We start from the raw sequence: 23,890 nt of genomic DNA on the forward strand, positions 1-23,890 counted from the left end.
TTGAAAACAAACCAGGATGTTTCTCCAAAACATTTACTCATTTAAGGGCCACACAAACAGTCACAAAAGCCCTTTTCAATAGATTTTTATATGTACAGCGGCCTACGTTTATATAGCATATTTGTCGCTCTCCATTCTCTGACTTAACCCCTTTAGATTTCTTACAAATAGTCTTTTACCTACGCAGGGTTCTATAACGTTTTGTGTACACCGGACGGTCAGTATAATGCTCTAAGCAGGTGTCTTCTGGTTTGGTCAATTTCTTTAAAATGCTGTCAGGGTCTTCACCATATTGCACTGTATTTACCTTGCGCTCAATGTTCTTGGCCTAAGCACAGACAGTGCATAGCACAACGTATGGCAATGAAAGGTGACTGGTCCCCAGTGGCAGAGGCAGAGAGATCAGGTCTCTGTGTAGGACAGGGTTAAGAGTCGCCTTTATCGAGAGGTTGTCAGACTTCCCAGCCCATCCTCTACACTCAGCCTGGCCAGTGTTTTTCCCCGCACTACTCACGTGGGGCGGAGGCGTTTTCACACATGCTGTCAGCATCCTATGTCTTTCGGTGCCGGACGGTGACTGCCCCCAATTCCATTAGCTGTGATAACTGTCAACTCCAGCTGGCTCTGCTCTTCCCAGGGAAGTGAGCTGACATTTTAGGCTGTCTGGACACATTTGGGTACAGGCAGTCCCCGGGTTACGTACAAGATAGGGACTGTAGGTTTGTTCTTAAGTTGAATCTGTATGTAAGTCGGAACTGGCGTCCAGATTCAGACACTGCTGAAACTGACCGCCAGTTCTGACTTACATACAGAATCAACTTAAGAACCCCAGGCGTCCCCAAGTCAGCTGCTGCTGAAACTGATCAGCAGCTGATTCCAGGAAGCCCGGGGCAGAGCAACTCTGCCTGGGGCTTCCTGTAGTCAGCGCTGGTCAGTTTCAGCAGAAGCTGACTTGGGGACGCCTGGGGCAGAGCAGCTGGGGTGCTACTGGACCAACCCAGCAGCACCCCATCTGCTCTGCCCCAGACGTCCTGATTCAGCCGCTGCTGAAACTGACCAGCAGCGGCTGAATCAGGACCTGGGGCAGAGCAGCTGGGGTGCTGCCGGGTTGGTCCAGTAGTGCCCACGGGCGCTGCAGGACCAATCGGCAGCGCCCCAGCTGCTCTGCCCCAGAGTCCAAAACAAAAGCCTGGTCTGCTGGGGGGGGGGGGGGAGCACACTAGCTGCGCCCCCCCCCCCCAGCAGACCAGGGACACGGGGAGCAGAGCCGCAGCGGCAGCGGGGTGCCGCGCCTCTGAGGCTTTGCTCTGGCAAAGCCTCTGAGGCGCGGGACCCCCCCGCGGCTGCGGCTTCAGTCCGGGTGCCTGTGGTCTGCTGGGGACCGTCCCCAGCAGACCACAGGCACCGGGTCTCATGTGGCAGCAGCGGGGGTTCCCGCGCTTCTGAGGCTTTGCTCTGGCAAAGCCTCAGAAGCGCAGGAACCCGCCCGCTGCTGCCGCTTGGGTCCCGGTGCCTGTGGTCTGCTGGGGACGGTCCCCAGCAGACCACAGGCACCGGCACCCAAGTGGCAGCAGCAGCGGTTCCCGCGCTTCCGAGGCTTTGCTCTGGCAAAGCCTCAGAAGCGCGGGAACCCGCCCGGTGCCCCTGGTCTGCTGGAGACGGTCTCCAGCAGACCAGGGGCACCAGAGCAGCTTACGAACGGGGCTTTCTCGCCCCGACTTCCGGGGCGAGAAAGCTCCGTTCGTAAGTGCGGATCCGACGTAAGTCGGATCCGCGTAAGTCGGGGACTGCCTGTATTTATTTTAGGTTTAAGATCCACTTAAGCAGAGGCCATAATTCTTCTTTAATGAGCAACGCTCCGTCTCCAGCTCCCAAGCTCTCTTAGGGATGACGCAGGTGCTTGGGACCACAGGGTGCTCAGAGAAAGAGGCTGGAAAAATAAGAGACTATGTTATCTCCATGTGCTTCTCTGGGCAGGGCAGCCCTCGGGCCTGCTCAGAGCTGCAGGAGGAGGGATTTCTCAGCATAATTCAGCACACGGCTTGTGGTTTGGATCCATGGAAGACCAATCACACTGTCATGGTGCCATGGGGCTGGTGTGTTTGACACAGCCCCCGCAGTCTTTGAAAAGCTTTCCCCTACGACAAGGATTAAGGACAGCGTAAACAGCAACATGCTCATTACGCTTTTACGCTCATGATGTGGTACTGGCTCAGCTAGTTCCATGCCAAGCCTCCTTCTAAACTCCTTATAGCCATCATCCTTGGCGTCCTCTTCAACCATTTGTATCAGCATTGAGCAAAACCAAGGTGGGCCCGGTGCGTCTTCACAGTCTGCTGAAATGCTGTGCTGGGCCTTCGGGTTATCTAGAAAGGCATCATCAAGCTGTTGAGAGATTGTCAGGAAGAAACAGTGTAGGTCCCCCTGCAAGCTCAGGTCGGTTCCCAACGCCATGACACCCCATCCCCGACCTCCCCTGCTTAACCGTTCATTTACCTGTGCAACGTCTATTTCGCTCACCTTGTCTGACTCCCAGGAGCAGCAGTCATCTTCGTCCTCCAGGGCAAAAGAGACATTGTGTCCATCAGACTGTCTCAAAAGTGCTTTGGGTTTGGGGATCGGGTTCTGGAGTACCCATCAGCGTCTGGGCCAAAGGGCTCCCATCGGCTTCTCTCTCCTTGTCGGAAAGGTCACTGATGTAGCGTTTTCTCTACGGGAGGTCCAAGGCCCTCAGCACTAAAACAAAGTCTGAAGTTCTGATGGGGGTGGGGAAGGCATCCATGTTTCCTTTCAGTGTGTCCACGATTTCTAAAACACATGTTTTTGGAATAAGATGGCCTCTTCTGTGCACCACTAGGACTTCTGGGGAGGTGCTGTGCTCTGAGTGGTAGCGGCAGAAGGAGGAGGAGCTCTTAGAGGAATCATACAACCCTCTTCTGGGCAGGTCACTCCGTCCCAGAAACCATCCTCTTTGGTCAAATCCGCTCTTGGGGTGGTCCTCTGCAACCCAAACCAGTGGCATAGCGAGGGACGGCCAGGGAGGGGCAGTTGCCCCCGGGCGCCATGCTAGGGATGTCGCCAGTTTAGTCGCCCTCCATTCCCTCTGTCATCCCTCGGCTCGCCTGCTCGTCCTCCATCCGCTGCCGCTGGCTGGAGCAGCCTCCTCCTTACCTCTCCGCCCCCAGCCCGAACCTCCTCCATCTCTGCCGGCGGGTTAATGCGTGCGGGGGCCTGGCCCCAAACTGGAGGGGATGGGGGAAGATGCGGTACAAGCTCCCCTTCTCCCAGGCTCGGGTTCATCCATGGGCCAGGTTTTGGGGGGGAGCACAAACTTTTCCTTTGACCACGGGTGCATAACACTAGCTCCCCAGGTTCAGTTCCTCCTGTGCACATTATACTAGCACCTTGTTGTTTCGTAATGGGCTGCTTTGGTCTTTTTAAAGGTTATACACAATGCATGCTCTCCAAGTTCACACTGGCAAATGTCAGTCACCTGGTAGAGTCCCCACCCACCCTGATCAGATGTAGAAAATTGAGGAAGGGGCTGGAGTGTGCGGATCAACAGCTAGTTAAAATTGCATCCCACAGACCTTGCTCAAAGCCCGTTTTCTCCATCTCCAGAACCCAGGCGAGTATCTCTGACCTGCTCCAGGGGTGAGTCTGCAGCAGCTGTGAGCAGCTGTTCTGAACCAGGCCGTGAGTTGCTTGTGCAGGAAAGTGTGTCAGATGCAAACGTGCGGCGGTGAATTATGTGACGTCAAGTCCCGCTAGGTATCATTAATAAAACTGGCGCAGGAGCCGACGGAGTTGTTGATGTGGACGCCGGGCGTGCCCGCTCCTCCCTCCGACCCCCAGCTGTTTACTACAGGGTATAGCACTGCCCTTCTAATGCACCTCCGCATGCAGCACAATCTGCGCCTCGTTCCGGAACAGATGCCTCACTCTGGTACTTTGTTAAACAGAACTCCACGGTGTGTTGCTATTAGGTGCTGACGATCAATTCTGGAGCAAGGTCAGCATTCCTTACATACATCCCAGGTGAGCTTAGTCAAGAGATTCCAAACGACACTGTTTCCTAACGGATCTCACAATGTAACGTTACGGAAATTCTTTTGCTGAAGCCAGGTCGCCATTAAAAATAGTCCATGGATGGATGTAAATTCTAGCCGATGCGCCCCATTATCTGACCTCCTTTCCAGGGAACTGTGTGGTCTTAGCACCAGATCAAATTCAGTTCTGTCCTGGCCAAGTTTTGCATCCAGATCTCCTAAAATTGCAGTGTGAAGTTAGGGGCACACGAGGCCTTAGAAAAGGTCTCCCAGAGCAGAGGAGCACATTCTCACTCCAGCTCTGGTGGGAGAGAGACCTAGCTGTTGGCTAGAACAGGATACCTTGGACAGAGAAGCGCTGGGGAAGGCAGGGTGAGCCAGGGGCACTCAGGCCTGAATAAATCCCAGGCTGAAGTCCAGCAACGGTTGCCAGGGAGATACTAGGGCTACAGAAGAGCAGCCAGGGCAGGAGAAGGCAGCAGGTCCACACTCTTGCCAATGATGAGTGGCCATTTCAGGCCGCGGTCTGCCTCTGAGTCAGGGGCTAACTGACGACTGGCAGTAGGGTCACTGAGGCAGGGTGGATATTAGGGGCTGGGGATTCCCTGAGGGCAAGGACCCCAGAGTGTGGGGCACTGTGGTAGGGCAGTACCCTGAGGAAAGGGCGCCATATCTGTCTAACTTGCTCTTAAATATCGTAAAGTAATGCACATCGGGAAAAATAACCCCAACTATACGTACAGTATGATGGGGGCTAATTTGGCTATGACAGATCAGGAAAGAGATCTTGGAGTTATCGTGGATTGTTCTCTGAAAACTTCCACACAGTGTGCAGCGGCAGTCAAAAAGGCAAACAAGATGCTAGGAATTATTAGGAAAGGGATAGAAAATAAGACACAGAATATCTTACTGCCCCTGTGGTATGCCCACATCTTGAATACTGTGTACAGATGTGGTCTCCTCACCTCAAAAAAGATATTTTGGCCTTGGAAAGGGTTCAGAAAAGGGCAACTAAAATGATGGAACAGGTCCCATATGAAGAGAAGCTAAAAAGACTGGGACTTTTCAGTTTAGAAAAGAGGAGACTGAGGGGGGATATGATAGAGGTCTATAAAAGAGACCTCTTTTATGGTGTGGAGAGGGTGCATAAAGAAAAGTTCTTCATTAGTTCCCATAATAGAAGGACTAGAGGACACCAAATGAAATGAATGGGTAGCAGGCTTCAAACTAATAACAGAAAGTTCTTCTTCACAAAGCAAATAGTCAACCTGTGGAACTCCTTGCTGCAGGAGGTTGTGAAGGCTAGAACTATAACAGAGTTTAAAGAGAAGTTAGATAAAGTCATGGAGGTTGGGTCCATGGAGTGGTATTAGCCAGGGGGTAGAAATGGTGTCCCTGGCCTCTGTTTGTGGAAGGCTGGAGATGGATGGCACGAGACAAATGGCTTGGTCATTGTCTTCGGTCCATCCCCTCCAGGGTACCTAGTGTTGGCCGCTGTTGGCAGACAGGCTACTGGGCTAGACGGACCTTTGGTCTGACCCAGTACGGCCATTCTTATGTTTTTATGTTCTAAGCTCAGGGCTCAGGGTTGGGGTCTCACTGGACCACCTTGATTTTCATGCACACCTGCTCCTGGGTGGCCAGGCTGGCAGCTCTCCTGCCCTAGGCAGCCACTTTCCTGTGCCTAGTGTGGAGGTCGTGGACGTTGGAGGCTTCCCCCCAAACCTCGATGAGGTCCATGATGTCCACACTAGACCAGGCGGGTGCCCACCTCTTGCAGACCCAGGCAGGCTCCTGGGAGCGGCCAGCCTGGTCCTGGGAAGAGGCGGAGGGCTGGGTGGCAGCGGGTAGCTGGCTCGTGCTGTGCCAGGTGCAGGGTCTGCTGGCTGGGCGCTGGCAGGCTTGCACCTGGCACGGGCACCGTAGCCAGACCATGCCCTTTTAAGGGTTCCGGGGCCGGGAGGGGGGCAGACAAGTTTCCCTGGTGGTGCCCAGAGTGGCCACCAGGGCAAGCTGGGGAGGGCTAGCCTCCCACTAGTTCGAATTAAGTGGCTACACAGTCCTTAATTCAAACTACTTAATTCGAACTAGGTGTTAGTCCTTGTAGAATGAGGTTTACCTAGTTCGAATTAAGCGCTCCGCTAGTTCGAATTAAGTTCTAACTAGCAGTTTGCCTGTGTAGCGCCTAAGAAAGTTAATTCGAACTAATGGCTGTTAGTTCGAATTAACTTTGTAATGTAGACATACCCTAACAGAGTTTAAGGAGAAGCTAGATAATTTCATGGAGGTTAGGTCCATAAAAGGCTATTAGCCAGGGGATAGAAATGGTGTCCCTGGCCTCTGTCTGTCAGAGGCTGGAGAGAGATGGCAGGAGATAAATCGCTTGATCATTGTCTTCGGTCCACCCTCTCTGGGGCACCTGGTGCTGGCCACTGTCGGCAGACAGGCTACTAGGCTAGATGGACCTTTTGTCTGACCCAGTACAGCCATTCTTATGTTCTTATGTAATTGTTCTCCTTCGCCTCTGAGGATAGGACAAGAAGCAATGGGCTTAAACTGCAGCAAGGAAGATTTAGGTTGGACATTAGGAAAAAAATCCTGTCAGGGTGGTTAAACACTGGAATAAATTACCTAGGGACATTGTGGAATCTCCATGACTGGAGATATTTAAGAGCAGGTTAGACATTTATCTATTTATCAACGATAATCTAGATAGTGCTTGGGCCTGCCGTGTGGGCAGGGGACTGGACTTCATGACTTCTCAAGATCCCTTCCAGTTCTAGTGTTCTATGATTCTATGAAATTGCAGCAACAAAACAGCTCGAGGTATCTGGCTTGAACCCGTTGCCAGTTTTTCTTTGTTGCGTAGCTATAGTCCGTGAGACCTTGACCCTGTGTTATGTCACCATGGATCTGCTCCAGGGCTCTGGGCTAAGGAGATGCTCCCTTTTCCTTAGTAAATGGTAAAAGGGACCATATGTACTAATGTGGTGAGAGTTTGACCCAACACCTCCTAGGCAGCCACTGGGTTCCTGCCCAGCCTGATGCAGCCCTGGAGCTGTTCCCTGCACACTGCAAGCCGCTGGCTGTCTTCTGTGTTTACCAGAAATTGCATTTATCTTGATTAACGATCTAAAGAAAAGTCAACTGACTGCCAGGACCCAGACAGATCTGGGCAAAGAGACAATTCACCAAAAATGCAGTTTTGAGGTGGCCAAAGCTTTTCGCAAAGTGGGGCCGAATCCTGCAAATAATGTCACCTGAATAAAAAATGGGGACTTTTTGTTTTAAGAGGAAAGGGCTTGTTGTGATACTTTCTGAAAGAACGGTTTCAGCATCTCATTCCAAACTGTGCTGTCGTTTGAGCGCAGCAAATGTTTTTCAGGTTTTCATTTCGACAAGGAAAAAAAATCGGTTTTAGTTTGAAACTAGGAGAATATTTTCCCCCAGAGCTTTCGGTTCCGTACCCAGCCAAAAACCCAGCTATCGGCTCGGCTATAGTCTTGGATGCTGAGTGCCATCCGACCGCCCTGGCATCACAGAGCCCTGGGTAAGCGTTCTGGAAGCAAACAACTCTTGTTTCCTTTTCCAAAGAGCAACTCTCTCCCTTCGAAATGATCATAAGGTCTCCTGCCAACGAGAGGTCAGAGGGCATTCTATACACCAGCCGCCTGCCCCTGCTTTCCGGTGCTGTGGGACTCAGCATCTGATGAGCACTGCCCTGGCCTGGTTCCCAGCTTCCAAGTTAGCTCCCTTCTTTGCCTGCCTAGTGCTTAACCTGCAAACAGGGAGTCAGGGCTTTCTGTGGGTTTCCCATCTGCACTCAAGGCCCTGTGAGAATTCCCCAAGCAGCTGGGATAGGAAGGCCAGTGCTGTTAATGCTGGAAATAAAAAGTAACTGTGATGCCTTTGGCACCAAAGGGCATTCCTACGAAAGGTGCATGGGCAGGGTGCCAGCTTTAATTTCAGTTTAGCTTCAGGATTTTGCATGGTAAATTCTCCTTAAGGGAGGGGGAAATGGGAGCTTGGATCGTCCTCCAGATGATTAAAGGTCTAGAAAACAAGAGCTATGAGGGAAGACTGAAAGAATTGGGCTTGTTTAGTTTAGAAAAGAGAAGTTGGAGAGGGGACAGGAGAGCTGTTTTTAGGTATTTAAAAGGGTGTTACAAGGAGGAGGGAGATTTTTTTCCCCCCTTTAGGGCAAGAAGCAATGGGCTTAAATTGCAGCAAGGGAGGTTTAGGTTGGACATTCGGAAACATTTCCTAACTGTCAGGGGGTATGTCTACACTACCCTCCTAATTCGAACTAGGAGGGTAATGTAGGCATACCGCACTTGCAAATGAAGCCCGGGATTTGAATTTCCCGGGCTTCATTTGCATAAGCGGGGAGCCGCCATTTTTAAAACCCCGCTGGTTCGAACCCCGTGCAGCGCAGCTACACGGGGCACGAACTAGGTAGTTCGAACTAGGCTTCCTAGTTCGAACTACCATTACTCCTCGTGGAGTGAAGCTGTGGCAGGTACAAGAGGAAACCTCCCAAACCTGCCTTGGGGAGTGGGAGAGAGGCACATCCCAGCTTCAAGCAGCTGTGTTTAGGACAAGGATGGGGAACCTATGGTTGGCTGGATCCAGTCCTCGGCTTACTTTGATCCGGCCCACGACAAGTCTCTGCACCGTGGGCCATCAGTGCCAAGCGCGGCGTGTGAGTGCCAGCTGGCCCCGCTGCTGGGGGAAGTCCAGAGCCTCAGCACCGCCCCCCCCCCCCTTGGGGCTGGAGTGGGAGCAGAGTCCTGGTGGTCTGAGTTGAGTGTGAGTGAATTTCTTCCTTTCTTTTTTGTGCGTGGTCTCCATCTGATTTTTCTGTGGGTCAGGGGTTCCCCAGCTGAAAAAAGGCTCCCTCGCCCTGGCTTAGGAGTACACACATTCCCACCCTGCTGCCTTCTGCTTGGCACTGGAGCCTGCCTCTCCTTGCCAGCGCCGACAGGCACCTGGGAGCATGGCAGCGCCAGCTGAGCCCTTTCTGAACCCCTCCCAGTGAGCGCTCGTCCCAGTGCCGCAGCCAGCACCTTGGCCCGTCCTGCCGGCGAGAAGCTGCATGGGGAGACGTTCGGCAGCACCGTTACGGCGCCAGTGGGTTTGTGCTGAGGGTCCAGGGCGGTCAGCTGATGATGCCACTGGGCCGGGAGACGTGCGAAGCCGGCGCTGATGCTCCAGCCCCGCTGCGGGGGCGGTGGGGGAGGGAAGCACTGAGGCTTGGGGCTTCCAGCCCATGGCCCAAAGATTTGCCATGGGCCAGATCAAAGTAAAGAGAGGCTTGGAAAGAAATTGTTGATGGCCTATGCTCCCATAGGAGCTAAGGGCAAAGAAGATCAAAGTAAGCCAGGGGCCAAATCCAGCCCATAGGCCGCAGGTTCCCCACCCGCCTTGTCCTAAACAGCAGCACACTGGCATGGGGCTGGGATGTGCCTCTCCCGCCCTCCAAGGTAGGTTTAGGAAGCTTCCTCTTGTACCTGCCATAGCCTCCCTCCATGGATCCCTTGCAATCCCTCCCATCGGAGAGGTGAACAGGGACAAAGAAGCATTGCATTCCGTCCCTGGTCCCCCGCTGGGAAACTCAGCTGTCCTAGGTGCTACTTAACAGCTGACGTGACCTTGGGCACAGGACAGCCCCGACTTCTTCCTCCATTTGCCTCGGCTCTTGGGGCCCTAAGCTGAGCCTTGCCTGAGCCTGCCTGCACCTCCCGTTCCCAGGTTCAGCATTCTTTCACATTGCTGCCTGCGCCCTGCGGCTTCCCACGAGGCGAGATTCCTGGGACTTTTCCAGGGCCCAGGCTAGGAAAGCGTGGCTGGAAACTCAGCCGCCAGGTGGGACTAGACCTACCGGGAGTTAATGATCAGGGAGCACGCAGCCAAGGCTTTCTCTTAGTCCATCTCCTCTGCCAAAAACTGTGAGCGTCTGACCACAAATCTAAATATTCGCCGTGTTTATAGCTGCTGTTAAATTCCAGGGACCCTGGTAGCCAGGAGCCTAGGGCTAGGGCTTCCCCAAGATATTCATGGCATGGTCCACCTTTTAATAGAGTGAACGTCTTTGCAATCACACAACCCCCCTTCCCCCATGCATTCCCATAACACGCCCATGGCAGCTACAGCAATAAGAGATACAAGGAAACTAGCCAATGCAACTGTCCTTTCATGCAGTTTAGCAACTGGAAAGGAAGAGGAGGCAGCACTCCATGCTCACAACTTGGGAACCTCTGCTGCCGAAGCCACAATGATTGTTTTGTTGATTTGCAAGGGCAGCGCTAGGAGTAAGCAGGCCAAGCCATTGCTTAAGACCCCAAGCAGTTTGAGGCAGGTGTGTGTGAATGTGTGTGGGGGAATATTCCTACTTTGATGTGGGCTTGCACCGACCCTGATTGGTTGCACTGTGGCAGTGCCGACGAGCCCCGGTCACAGACCACCGATTACTTATTTTGTGCTAGGCGCTGTACAAAACCAGAACAAAACTGCGTTCTGCCCAAGGAGCTTCCAGTTTATAAAATAATAGAACCCTAGAACTGGAAGGGACCTTGAGAGGTAAAGTCCAGTCCCTTGCCCGCATGGCAGGACCAAGCACCATCTAGATCATCCCTGACAGGTGTCTGTCCAACATGTTCTTAAATATCTCCAATGATGGAGACTCCACAACTTCCCTAGCCAATTTATTCCAGTGTTTAATCACCCTGACAGGAAATTTTTCCTAATGTCCAACCTAAACCTTCCTTGCTGCAATTTAAGCCCATTGCTTCTTGTCCTATCCTCAGAGGCCAAGGAGAACAATTTTTCTCCCTCCTCCTTGTAACACCCTTTTAGGTACTACAGAACTGCTGTCCACTAACTGCTACTGTTTAAGTGAGTCCAGAAAGAACAGGTGTGGGCAGACAGACAGATGGGGGAGCATAGGGAAACAATAATCTAATATTAACAAACCATACACAAACTATTGTATCTCCTTTATCTACCAGACTGAGCTACCTGTCTTATAAAGACCTACTTGATCTGCCACCTGTCTGCCTCCCATCAACCCTCACTGTAGCTGGGCTGCAGACGTGGCTGTCCCAGATGTGCAGAGAATGTGAACAAACAGATGCTTACGACTTCGTCCGGCTCACAGCCCCCCAGCATGGCACCGGATCTGGGCAGAGCTCCCTTGTCCTGCATAGCCACAACAGCCATCTAAGGCCTGGGTCTCCTCTGCCACCCCTATTGCTCTCCCGCGGGCCTTTTGAGCACAGCGATTAGTTGGGCCAATACACTCTCCCTTGGGAACGTGCCGCTCAAGGCAAGCTCTCATGTGCATTTGCCTTTTAATCCAGTAACCTTCCTGGTTTTCAAAGGGCTGTCACTGTCCCACACTAGAGAGGAGCTAGACTGAGCATCAGGTGGGCTGGTGACAGAGTGGCAGTAAAAGGGAACCTCACACGGCGTTTGGCAGCTCCATTTCTGGCAGGCTGGCAGTGCAGGAGAAAGTCTCGTTCGGCTGTTGGATACACAGTGAGGCCTGGTGTCCAGCCAGCTCTTGGCTGCTGGACGCATTCCCTGGCCTAGGTGAAGGAGCTACAAACAGGGAGAAAATTGCTCATTTAGCTCCAGCGGGAAGCCCTCCTTTTCACCAGCTCCCTGACCCTTCGAATATAGGCCACGTCTGAGACGCCCAAAGCCAATACTTCGGTGCATGGTCCTGCCGTGAGGGCAGGGGACTGGACTCGATGACCTCTCCAGATCCCTTCTGGTTCTAGTGTTCTATGATTCCATGACTCTGTGCTCCAGGGCTCTGCCATGTGCTTCCTTCAGCTGGAGGGGAGGCTTTGTGGGCAGGACAAGCTCTACAAGTATTGCCAAGGGGAAGGAAAAGCTGAGCCCCCTCAGGCGTGTCAGAGGTGGGCCTGACTTTTCCTTCCCCTGCTTCCCCTCGAGGGGATTGCACCCCGCATGTGGGGCGGTATCCCATGTGCACAGCTGTCCCCTCCGTACCCCTCCCACAGGGCCAGATGGCTGGTAAGGGAACCGCAGCCCTCCTGCTGGGTGGGGATGGGAGTGAGAGCACATGCAAAGCTAAGCCTGGTACTGCCTGGGAAACCAACCTTGTAGGAAGGTCAAGAGCATGGATCTGCCCCCCTCCCTATCCCCAGCATCAGTTTTGCAAGTTAACCCTCCTGCAGGAAGCTGCCAGGCCCCATTAACAACGTTCACGATCATCGGGGGCGGGTTTGGTCTCCTCCTATCGTCTATTGCAGAGCTGTATGGAGCTGTTAATTGTCTTCTGTAGTATGTTGTCATCCTCCTAAAGGCTCCAACCCAAAGTCAATCTGTATAACACTGGGCTAAACACATTATAATACCGGCTCCTTCTCCTGGTGCCCACTGAAGGCTCGCTGCTCAGCTCGGCCTGACCTAGAGTCAGCGATATGTATTGCAGAAGTTCCACCACCTGGACTAAATCCTGCTTTGGTTTCTCTTAGGCGACGAGGTGCCGAACCAGAAAAGGACTCCCTGTCCCCATCTCTGCTCTTCTCTCTCTCCTCGCCTCTGGCAGTTCTGCTCCTTTTCCCGTCATGGGAAGAGCCAAAGTTGCTCCGGAGCTCAGCATCCCAGCGGTAGGGCTGTCAGCAAAGGAAATCAGTCCCAGTCCTCTGGTCCTGGGAGCAGGGCCGAGCTAGAGAGGGCAGGGCTGAGTGCCGACAGGATTCTCATTTAGCCAGGGAGCAGACCTCGTTACAGAGCCCTGGAGATGCATCCTCTGCTGGTCCACAGAACTAGCACAACACAGGCAGAGGCACGACAAGCCTGCCTCACGCTAGTGCTGGGGATGGCAGGTCGGGCACCGTGGTGTCCCTGACGAGCTTAGCAAAAAAGGAAGCAGTGGGGAGGCAGCTGTAGTCACTATGGGTATGTCTACACTACCCTCCTAGTTCGAACTAGGAGGGTAATGTATGCATACCGCACTTGCTAATGAAGCCCGGGATTTGAATTTCCCGGGCTTCATTAGCATAAGTGGGGAGCCGCCATTTTTAAATCCCCGCTGCTTCGAACCCCGTGCAGCGCGGCTACACGGGGCTCGAACTAGGTAGTTCGGACTAGGGTGCCTATTCCGAACTACCGGTACACCTCGTTTCACGAGGAGTAACGGTAGTTCGGAATAGGAACCTAGTCCGAACTACCTAGTTCGAGCCCCGTGTAGCCGCGCTGCACGGGGTTCGAAGCAGCGGGGATTTAAAAATGGCGGCTCCCCGCTTATGCTAATGAAGCCCGGGAAATTCATATCCCGGGCTTCATTAGCAAGTGCGGTATGCATACATTACCCCGCTAGTTCGAACTAGCGGGGTAGTGTAGACATACCCTTGTTCACCAAGAGCTAGGCTGACCTCCCTCCTGCCCATTGCAGATGAGCTATGCCAGGCCAGATCCCCAGCTGAGTCATCCACTCTGGCACCAGAGCAAGGGGGCCCATTTTCTGGGAGCATGGGGAGGTGCTGAGCACTTTGGAAAACCCCGTCTCTAGGTGCTCGGTGGAAGCTGGGCTCTCTTTAACAGCTGTGTGCTGTGCCCTTGAAAATCAGGCTTCCTGTGAACCTCTCCTACAATCTGGACTGGGGGTTGGGATCATGACCTGGCGCAGGGATGGGGGAGTAATTCCAGCTGCCTCTCCCCCTGACACTGACATTGGCACACTGAGCCCCAGCACATGGCGATCTGTCCTCCCCGCTTCCTTCTTATTGACTGTTTGCTCCACAGGCACCTCGCCCACAGCTCCCACCTATGATGAGCCATGTCACAGAGCAGAGAAGGGAGTTCCCGCCTCTCGGAGCTTTCTGTGCAGCTGGGCCGACCAATTTTCTGCTCAACAGTTTTGTGGACGCTACCAAGTTTTGTTGCCAAAACCTGCCTTTTGGCCATGAAACAGTGAGAGCGTTCACACTGCAGTGTGACTTTTGTCTGGAAAAATGCCAAATTGCAGCGACAAAAAACTTTCACCCCTATGAGAGACTTTTGTCTTTCCCCCTCCCTTTCATGTCGACAAAGAACCAGTGTAGAGTCTTCAGTTTGTTTTGTCAACAGAACTAGCTTCCACCAGTATCCCACAATGTCGGCCCTGATGGCTGTGCTCAGTGTTTTGTGATCTCTGCTGCCCTGCAGGCATGTGCCGCCTCACCCCCCCCCCCCCCCACCCCCTTACAAGCTCTGGGAAGAGTCCAACAGCTGTTCTGTTTGGGAAACAAACAAAGAACACATCATTGGAATGCTCCTGTTCTTCCCTGCACTAGGAACACAGTGGCAGGCAGGCTGCTGCTGCAGGGGATGAGGGGGACAGGTTGCTGTGCTGCTTTGATATTCCTCAGCATGGAGAGCTGTCAGAGCTACTCATGACGCCACTCCCAGCAGCTGACGAGGAAATCCCAAGATGCTCAGGGATCAGCTCTGCCTTCCCACAAGGATACCCACCCACAGTGCATTGCTCACACTGTCGATGATGGTGCCCCCAATGTGGACATGATCTGTGGACAGAGGGAGCATGTGCGAACACTCTCTGCAAATTTTTGTTTTGTCGATTTTTAGATGTCGATATACATTTTTATCAGCAACACTTGGTAGTGTAGACCTAGAATCATAGAATCATAGAGCTGGAAGAGACCTCAGGAGTCATCAAGTCCAGCCCCCTGCCCAACTAAATCAACCCACCTTGTTCTCTCTGTCTTGCTCCCTCCACGGAAGGGGTTTGATCCTGAGCATTTTCTGTTTCAAGCTCAGGGAGAGAGTGAAACATTTTAGCAAAATATTTTGCTAGGAAAAATGCAAGTGCCTATTTTTTTTAACAGTAACATCTGCATGAAAACAATCTGAGCTTCAAAGACCAGGCCCGGGAGATGCACTGGTTGGTTCACGGGCTTGTTGAAAGGAATATTCCTTTGGGGCCCAGAGAATGCACCAAAAATACCAGCTTATTTCCCTGTTGTATCCATGGTGACTGCTCCTCCAGCTGCTCTCTCAGCCCCAGCATATGGAAACCAAACCATCAGCGACTGCCGGCTGGCTGCAAATATTTTGAGCAGTTTAGAAATTTTGTCACTTATGCAAATTAGCTGTTTAGTGGCTTCCTCTCTTCTGTTATTTGCCAGCAACGGATGCAAGAGGCCCAACAAGCGGCACAGTAAACACTGTGGTGGCTCCAAAACCAGCTTCATGTTCCCAGACTGTAAATGTTGATGTTTCCGATGAAAAGAGAAACAAGGGAAGACGGGGATGACCAGGGGGCTAGCCCTGTTTGTATGTTAACGCAGCTATTGTAAACGAGTCCTGGTTGATACTGTTTGGGGCCCTGAGGGAAGATGCCCCAGCCGTAATGGCCCAGTTCAGTGCTGGGAATCCTAGGGGCTCACCGGTTGCTTGTGTTGTGAGGGGAAATCACTTTTTGGAGCCTGCGGGAGGGCTGCTTGGAAATCACACTGGTTTTAGCTTTCTAAGAAAAGGGAAGCAAGATTGGAAGGGAAATGGCTTTCCCAGCAAAAATAGCCTAGAGGAACCAGGGGCCTGCCTCTCATTTACAGAAAACGTGCTTGCATTGCCCTGGCTACGTAAACAGGCATTACAGTGAGTGGCAGAGAAGTGAATGTTGCCAGAAATGTGCAAAGTGGCCTTTGTGTATGTGGCAGGGTGGAATCACAGAAGTCCCCTTAGGATTGTTCCCTGGTGTGCTGATCATCCCACCAATGCCCCCTCCTCTGGCCTCCCCCAGATAAGGCACAGAGTTGGGGTTACCACCCCTGCCCCACGGAGCACTGCAGACACTGAACCACTTTAGCTCTGGGAGGGCACAGTTTTAGGGCTCAGCATCTGGAAAACCAACCCCCAAATGTGACCAAAAACCCCCAAGGAAATCCGTCTTACCATATGTAAAAGGTTTTCACAGGGAAAGCTCATAGGTTAGCACTCCGCATTAATGAAAGAGAGATATGCACAGTAGTTGCTCTCCCCAGGTAACAATTATTTACCCTGGCCTTGATAATAAACAAAAGAGTTTTTATTAAGTATAAAAAAGTAGGATTTACACAGTTGCAAGTGAACACAGATCAAAGTAAGTAACTAAATTAAAATGAATAGAAAACACATAACTCGTTCTAATCCACTAAGAAATTTGTTCCATACTAATTCTTATCCTAAACAGCGGTTCATATTTCAGGTATAAGCTTTAAATCAGAGCTGTTGTTTTGCTCTGGCTTGGGTTTACAGCCTTCTTCAAAGTTCTTTGGCTTCTTCTTAGGGTGGGCCAGGCAGTTTCCAAAGCTAGCTGAAGACAAAGGGCTGATTGTTTCCTGTTGGTTAAATAAACTTTTCCCCAAGGTGGGAATGCTTTGTTTTGCATCTCTCATCCCCATGCAAAATTATCAGGGTCAAAATGGATTCCAGTATCAGGTGGCATGGTCCCATGTCTTTCTAAGACCAGCCACCATTTGGGCTTACAGGGCAAACAAGGCTGTTTGCTGGCCATTGAGTTGATCAGTGAGTCATTCAGTTTTTGGGGCACCAATAATGGCCTTCATTAGCACATTCAGAACTATAAACAGATCATAAAATCATAGAACACTAGCAGTGAAAGGGACTTTGAGAGGTCATCAGGTCTAGTCCCCTGCCCACATGGCAGAACCAAGCACCATCTAGATCATCCCTGATTGATGTCTGTCCAACCTGTTCTTAAATATCTCCAGTGATGGAGACTCCACAACCTCACTAAGGAATTTATTCCAGTGTTTAACCATCCTGACAGTTTGGAACTTTTTCCTAATGTCCAACCTAAACCTCCCTTGCTGCAGCTTAAGCCCATTGCTGCTTGTTCTATCTTCAGAGGCCAAGGAGAACAATTTTTCTTCTTCCTCCTTGTAACACCCTTTTAGGTACTAGAAAACTGCTCTCCTGTCCCCTCTCTGTCTTCTCTTTTCTAACTAAACAAGCCCAGTTCTTTCAGTCTTCCCTCATAGCTCATGTTTTCTAGACTTTTAATCATTTTTGTTGCTCTTTTCTGGGATTCATCTTAAGTACAATGTATGGGAGTGGGCACATGGACTCAGCACAGAGGAATTTAACCAAACAACAAAACAAAGAAAATAACCTGCTTGGCTGTGTCTACATTGGCATCCCTTTCCGGAAAAGGGATGCTAATGAGACACTTCGGAATTGCAAATCCACGGGGGATTTAAATATCCCCCGTGGCATTTGCATTTACATGGCTGCCGCTTTTTTCCGGCTCGGGGTTTTTGCCAGAGAAAAGCGCCAGTCTAGACGCGATTTTCTGGAAAATAAGCCCTTTTCTGGAAGATCCCTTATTCCTACTTGAAAGTACTTAAAAGTAGGAATAAGGGATCTTCCGGAAAAGGGCTTATTTTCCGAAAATCGCATCTAGACTGGCGCTTTTCTCCGGCAAAAACCCCGAGCCGGAAAAAGCGGTAGCCATGTAAATGCAAATGCCGCGGGGGATATTTAAATCCCCTGCGGCATTTGCAATTCCGAAGTGTCTCATTAGCATCCCTTTTCTGGAAAGGGATGCCAATGTAGACACAGCCCTTGTGTTTAACTAAAACATGTCTTATCACTTACATATCCATATCTTTAAGGTACAGTCCATTTCTATGCCCGGGTATTCTTTTTCTGGGTATGTGTATCCCTGTGGTTCAATTCCTCTTTTGCCCCCAGCTCCTGGTTCAAAACTCCCACAAAGAAAAGCAGCAAGCCGAGTCCCTTTCAGTTCAAATCTCAACACTTTCTTCCCATTGGTTCTCCTGGCTCCCTGCCAACACTTCCTAGCTACCTGTGTTTAACTCCTCCTTTACTGAATACTGGTATGTTTAGAAAAGAGCAGCACTCCTTCCATCCATCACATGGACAAACAATATCTTTGCAAGGTGTCCTCAGGTATCCTCTCCTGGATTAGAGAGTCAAAGAGCAAATGTGGTCCCAGCTCAAGCTCTGAGGAAGCAATGAGGAGTCCTGTGGCACCATAAAGACCAAGAGATATATTTGGGCCTGATCTTGACACACAAAAGCTTCAGCCCAAATAATCTATTTGTCTCTAAGGCACCACAGCACTCCCCATTGTTGGTGTGGATACAGACTAACGTGACGACCCCTCTGAGACTGGTCACTTTAGGGAAGGTTGTTCCTGTTTTTCCTCAGCTAAGAAATGTTTGTGGAACATTTGTGGAGTGTTTTCCATTCAGGTGCATCCAGTGCAGATATGATGTTTCTCTTTGAATTCCTAAACACGGCACTTTATGCTGTTTCGATTTAATATTCTCCTCATTACCAATATCGAACGCAGATGAGCCTTGAGGTTTACTGAAAACACATGTGATCTTAGTTTGTTTTTACGAAGCCACATGTTTTCACTCCCTGCATCATTCAATTAGCTTTAAAAAAAATCATGCGGATCAACAAAAACGTAATGCTATTTTTAAGCATGGTAGAAAAGTGCAGAACATATTTACTGCAACTACAAAGTCAGATTCGTGTGTGCCCCCTTGCAAAAGTAGCCCGTATCCAGGAGACCTGACAGCAGCCATGAAAATGGCATTTCTCTGCAGTAGAGCTAATGAAAAGGCTGCAGAGTTGGTCAAACATCATCCTGGGATTCAGTGTTGAGAGTCACTTATTTTCATGTAGAGCAGAATGAGGATCTGCAAAAGCACACCACAGCTGGGAGGGGTGTGGATTACACAAGCAACTTGGTAGAAATGGATCCCATTTCTCTTATCAGGCCAGTTTATGTCTGATTTGTATCAAGTATCTGACTCAATCCAATCGAGAAAGCAGTCTGGGCACAGCCATGTTCAGAATGAGGGCTTGGTTACTGTGTTTCTGCTGACCCAAGGGAATTTGGCCTTTGAAATGTGGTTTTTTAATTATTATTATTTGTTTTTGCCATCAGGAAACACTTCCCTTAGTTACATTAAGAACTTTCCTTCCTTCAGCTCTTGTAGGCCTGTGGATCATGGGGAGGGTGAGGGATTGGTTTGACCATGGATGGAGTAGAGACCGACCTCCTAAAGACCTCTGTGTACCAGCTCCGCCCTGGGCCTCCTTCATGCCAAACCCTGTTTGCACTGGCTCGGCATGTTGCAGGTGGCAGCAGGGGCCAGCTGGTCTGCTTGGATGGAACGACAGGCCTCCAACTTTCCAGCGGCGGAGAGACCGTGCCAGGCTCCGGACTGGACGTGTCAAGGAAACCTGACCTCTGGCGGCTGCTGGCTCTGAAGAACGTTCCCAGCCACACGGAATGTGAGGGAGCATGAAGGAAATCCTGCCGCCACATGCTGCATTCTTTAATTCCCACACATGTGGCTTGTTTTGCAGTGGGAGAAGCCTCTGGCTTGTGGTGACTGCTAACCACAAGTACCAGCGTTCGCCTCCTGCTTTGGGGTCCTTTACGACAGCCCACAAAAACATGTCACAATTGGACCATGTTGAAAGACGCTGGCTGGTTGGTTTTGGAGTTTGGCGCCTCTGAGAAATTCTGAGGGAAGGTGATAAAATCTCGGGGTTGTCTGTAGCCTTCCTGCCCACAGGCCCTAGTGCTGCGACTCAAGCGAGAGCCATGGACTCCCATTTCTGGGCTTTGCCCTTCATATGCCCCCTCTCTCCCTATACCAGGTGATGCCACTCCATATCCTGGCTCCCAGGGTCTCCTGTTACGTATCTCTTTATCCTACACAGTTTGGCACACAGGGACCAGCTGAGGGGAGAGATTACAGCCTCTTCTCTTCCTGTGTCCTCCCCTCCGCCTGCTCAAGAAGAGAAGTTACATAGCCAAACAAGTGAAAAGAACATTTGGGCTGCAAAGTCGAACATTCAAAGAGGGAGTGGGGGAACGTTTCCCCATTCCCCCTTTTTATCCCAGTCTCAGTTTTTACCTTGTGCCCCACTTCACTCCATCTCCTTCTCCCAGAGCACCCCACACAGAAGGTTCTCTCTCCCAGTCTTGCCCCCATTGCAGGGTGCCCCTCTCTCAACTTAGTCCCAACGGGGGCGAGCCGGGCTCCCTGCAGTTGGCTCTGGGGGCCATGCCACAAAGGCCCCTGGCAGCCGGAGGCCGCAGTTGCAAGGAAAGTCCTACTCAGCCCTGGAAAGGAGCATGCTCAGTTGCTCTGGGGATGGCTCGTGTGCAGTCTGGTTGAGACATAGGTGCCATGAGAGGATGGAGCTTGCTCCGTCTAGTGAGGTCTGCAGGCAGGAGCCGCATGGGCATGGCCCATGCTCAGGGGGTGGGCGTTCTGCATCTGTGATACTCCTGGGGGCCCTCGGAGTAACTAGAGGGCACATTGCCCATAAACGTGTCTGGGATCAACAGGGCCTGGTGGGTGGCCACACAGCTTCTCCCAATGCCAGATGCACTGAGGCTGTCTGCCAGCCCGAGGGTTCCTGGAGGCAGCCAGCTCCTACACTGATGGCCCAGAGAGGCAGGGGAGGGCGTGAGCTACCCAAGTCGGAGGAAGAGAAGCAGTGTGGCTGGTCCTGGTGGTCCTTTGATCCAAGAAGGTCCAGGTAGAGTGGAATGACCTGGAGAAGCTCATGAGTCGGAGCTGCTTCTGGGACACTCCACGGTGCCAATTGCAGCCCTGGGTCTGGTGACAATCTCATGACACAGGACAACTCCAAGCACCACTGGCACTGTGCACTTTGGGGTGGAGCGGGACACTTGGTGCATGGTGGCTGGCTGGGACAGAGGAGCCAACCTATGGAAGCAGCTCCATGTAAAGGATCTAGGGCAGTGATTCCCATACGTAGGGTCACGACCCAGCCCTGGGTCGCAGGACATGGGGCACTGGGTCGGCAGCCTGAGCTCGCTGGCAGTGTGGGGAGCTCTGCAAGGGGGGAGCTCTATGGGGGGACAGTTCCCCAGCTCTGCGGGGGCTGGAGGAGGACTCTAAGATATAATTATTGAGTCACAGGCATAAACGCTTTTTCCAAACTAGGTCACAAGAAAAAAAAAAGTTTGAAAACCACTGATCTAGGGCATGGCTCACCTGCCTGTCTCTGCCCTTGCCCCAGGCATTCCGAGAAGAAGATTCCCTCCATGCAACCTGTGGGATGAGAGGACAAACCTCCCCCATGCTGGGCTAGCAAATATCTTTGTTCCCCCAGCAGAGCAGAGGTCAGGCGAACCGTGCGGAGATGGGAGAAGCTGGATCTGATTCGAATTGTGGGGCACTGCCCTATACATCTAGGGCAGATCCATAAGCCTAAATAACCCATTGTGTAGTAGAGCTGAACTCAGCCGGTTCAAGTCGTGTCCAAGGCCATCCCCTGGTGTCAGGCAGACGGTCTAATCGGCACATCCCTCGTTGTGGGCAGGCTCCAGCCTGCCAAGGGTTAAGGCTAATTTGAATCATTCTTCTGGGTTTAGATTCATTGCAGGTTTCGTGATTTCAATTAGTGCTGCATGAAATGACTTGCAGGCACTCGGGGTGGGGGCGCGGGGGTGGGGGGAGGCCAGATGGGCGCTAATTGGAAGCACAGAAGCAGCAAGTGTCAAATGGCTCTTTAAAGGCGGTTCAGCGCAGCCTGACGGGTTTGGTCGTTCCCGCGTTGTGAAGATTTTGCATGACGCCGGTGAGCGGGAGAGTGGGCCCCGTAGGTAGGGGAGGAGGCTAGAGAGCAGGTCTCCCCCAGACTCTCTGTCTTTCCTCCGCTGGGCTACGGGGACGGGCGCCACGCAGGCGGGCCCCGCCCCCTCTGTCAATTCCGCTTTGATGTCAGCGCATTCTGATCTCCTGGCTATGTGCTGGCGCAGCTGATTGGCTGCAGGGGACTATAAGCATTAACGAATGGGGAAAAGGAGGAGGGGCTGATTGCGTGTACCACTGGAATGCGGGCAGCAAACTGGACTGGACCTTTCGTTTCCAAAATGGGCAGGGTGAAATTGCCAGATGCCGCTGGCCGGAGCCAACACTCAGCTTCCATTGTCATTCTCTGCGAGCGCAACAATGCCAGCCAACCTCAGCCCCAGGCTTGTGTGATCTGGGAGATCATTAGAGGATTTTCCATTTTCACCCTCCTCTGCACCGGCTTCTCCAGTTTATGGGGACACAGCTCCTCCCGGGGGCTGCTCCCTACATGCTGAACTGCAGAGATGTCAGATATGCGGCATGTCTCACCTGCCTTTCACCCCCTCACCTGGGATCTCTTCCAGATTCTGAGGTGTTGGGCTTGCAAACCACCACCGAGGCCTGAGTAGCTTTCTGATCTCCATGGGTTCGTCACACGGAGCCACTTGGGTGCCGACTCTGTGGCATTGTACCCCCACTTTGCCCCAGCAGGCTGACAAGGAATGAGGCCCACAGAGTGTATGGAAGGGCGTGGTGCTGCATAAGGCAGGTGCACGCGACCGGCATACACACCGGGGGGCCTGAGGCTTCCTTCAGCCTAGGGCAGACCATTCTGCACTGAACGGGACCATCCTGCTCTAAAACACACCACAGGACCAAGGCCTGAGATATGCCTGTCGAAGTCAGTGGTGCTTCCCAGAACAGTGGAGAGCTTGGGGAAGGATTGAAGATCACCTGCTTCAGGGCACAAAGCAACCTCTCGTTATTGGGGTGTGTGTGTCAGGAAGTAATTTTCCTTGAGGGCTGGTTACCCCCCATACAGGGCTGGCCTTACCATGAGGCAAACTGAGTCGGCCGCCAGACTGTATGTGTGGGAAGCCGGGAGTGGGGGGCTCCAGTAGGACCCAGAGAATTGAGACCTTTCAAAGTTTTGGCCCAAGCGAGGGAGCATGGGGACGTCATTCGAGCTCCCCACCTCACGGCCAAAATGTTGTGGGCCGGCCCTGCCCCCATCTGCCGACTGTAGGGCGCTTGCACCTGTCTCTGAAGCAGATGGTTCTGGTCGCTGCCCGAAATGGACACTGGATACGAGGTTGATCCGGGGAGGCTTGTCCAGTGTTCCTCTCCTGGAAAGAGGTGCAATGCTTAACAGGCTCAGTTATGAAAGCGGGGCCCTTTTAAGTCACTGTAATTATTCATAAATCATACAGCAATGGAGCTCGCTGAGTCGATCACTAGAAGGCAGGCTGTCTCATCCCTGCATCATTCCCACGGCTCTTCTCTGAACTCTCTACTTTGAATTGCTGCAGGAGCTCCGCGTGGCTTTGAGGGCTGTCCGGGGCTGGGGGAGGGGGAAGGGGCCGTGCTTTGCTCTGGGCAGCACTAAGGATTGACAGCCATCAGCCCCGCCCCTTCTGTTGAGGTCCCGCCCCTTCCGGGAGCTCTGCAATGTTGCCTATTCAGTCCCGCGGTCTCCTCGGCAAGGCTGTGCCATTGGTGCCCCCAATGGCTCATGGATCTGCCTCTCCCGCCTCGTAGCCCCTTGTTCCCCGGCTGAGCTGAAAGCTGCCTCCCATCCCAGTGCCAAGGAGGCACGAAAGGTCTCGTGGCCGCACGCTGCTGTTTCCAGAGGCGCGAGGCCTACCTGGCTGCACTGTCTGGTGGATGCCAGGAGGCCTGGGGGTGCCTGGAATCAGGGGATACCAGCAGGTGAGCTTTCAGGGCCGTCAGCCCTGTTTCCGAAGAGGCGGTGGTTTGCGGCAGGACGATGAGGCGACCGCTTTGTGGGGTGTGAAGCTGAATCATCGGCACCCGGAGCAGTGTCAAGACTGGCGGAGCACTTAGGGTGAATTTGGGAGAATTTCCTCTGCCCAGAAGGCAGTGCTCATCCCCAGCAGGGTCTCGGCCACTAGCTGCCACGGCCTGCTTCCAGCTCACCAAGAGGGGCACAAACAGGCTGGCCATTGATGCTTCTGCGGAGAGCGC

At 52.3% G+C, this 23,890-nt stretch overlaps 1 pseudogene; it reads right to left on the reverse strand.

The window, feature by feature from the left end:
- Nucleotides 1-1,814: 1,814 nt before the first annotated feature.
- On the reverse strand, nucleotides 1,815-22,329 carry LOC149521419 (uncharacterized; annotated as a pseudogene).
- Between the last annotated feature and the right edge of the window lie 1,561 nt (nucleotides 22,330-23,890).

Source organism: Pelodiscus sinensis, chromosome 26 (assembly GCF_052426305.1).
Source record: "Pelodiscus sinensis isolate ZL-2025 chromosome 26, ASM5242630v1, whole genome shotgun sequence".
In the NCBI taxonomy this organism is placed as follows: domain Eukaryota; kingdom Metazoa; phylum Chordata; order Testudines; family Trionychidae; genus Pelodiscus; species Pelodiscus sinensis.